Source organism: Triticum aestivum, chromosome 5A (assembly GCF_018294505.1).
Source record: "Triticum aestivum cultivar Chinese Spring chromosome 5A, IWGSC CS RefSeq v2.1, whole genome shotgun sequence".
In the NCBI taxonomy this organism is placed as follows: Eukaryota; Viridiplantae; Streptophyta; class Magnoliopsida; order Poales; family Poaceae; genus Triticum; species Triticum aestivum.
In genome coordinates this window covers 637,556,182-637,557,418 of record NC_057806.1, presented here as the reverse complement: position 1 = coordinate 637,557,418, position 1,237 = coordinate 637,556,182, and positions in this window count along the sequence as shown.

The window sequence follows — 1,237 nt, the reverse complement described above, 5'->3', positions numbered from 1 at the left end:
ATCCTCGCCGGGGGTCCACCCTGGGCAGATCTCGCCGGCGCGCGCGCGTGGGGAGGGGGGGAGGGGGGAACGAGAGGGGGGGAGGGGGGCAAAAGTTCTGGAAAGGTGGGAGCGGCGGTGGTTATATAATTGCGGTCTGGTCTGGACTGGATTGGAGCCCGGCTCGGCTGTATAGCGGCGAGGCCGAGGTGGAGGAGAGGGTCGTGCTGAAGTGGTCGCCGCGCGGAGACAACCAGAGAGCGAGCGAAGGAAGGTTGCTCTGCTGCCCACTACGAGTGATGATGCCTTGCGGTTGGGTTGGGTTGGTAACAACGATCGATGTATGTCGACTTGTCGAGGTAGAATAAAGTACTTTCGTGGTAGATCTCGAGGGATGATGGCTGGTAATAAATTGATAACAAATCCAGCATCCCTCTAAACCTAACCTTAAATTGATAACAAATCCAGCATCCGTAGGAACTAAACCTCACCATTTGAACTATGCTTTGTTTGTAATTAAGTAAAGCTTCGGGCTCACGCGCGCCACGGCGCTCGGTCTCCCCCCTCTCGCCGTCCTGGTTGCCCTTCTTCTCTTCTTCGACGCCGGCGAACGTGAACTCGCCCCGTGTCGGTAATGTCATCATTTTCGTTCCATGTGGGTTCAACACTTACTTATCACAAATTATGCTACAAGACAGGAGATCATTGTTTGAGAGGTGTGAGGAGAAGGTGCCGTTGGAGCATGTTGGGCAGCCAGTTATTATAGGTAGCTAGTAGGTAGAGCGGTGTGTCATGGGAGACGCGACGATCGCCAAAAATCAATGCTTGAGCTCGGGAGGCGTTCTGGATATTATGGTTGTGTCGTGCCTTCAATGGTGGGTCCCAACATATGCAAGAACGGTCAAAAGAGTCTCTTAGTCAATACGTGTGGGCCCACATCGGAGTGGCAAAGTGAAAATTATGGTCTCAATGGCGGGTCCCCCACATCGACAGGAACGATTAAGGAGTCAACCGAGTTGACACACACCAGAGTGGACAAATAGAAATTACGACCTCAGCAGCGGTCCCCACATCGACAGGAACGGTTAAGGAGTCAACCGAGTCGACATAGACCAGAATGAACAAAGAGAAATTATGACCTCAGCGGCGGTCCCCACATCGGCGGGAACGGTTAAGGAGTCAACCGAGTTGACACACACCAGAGCGGACAAATAGAAATTACGACCTCTGCGGGGGTCCACCACATCGACGGGAACGG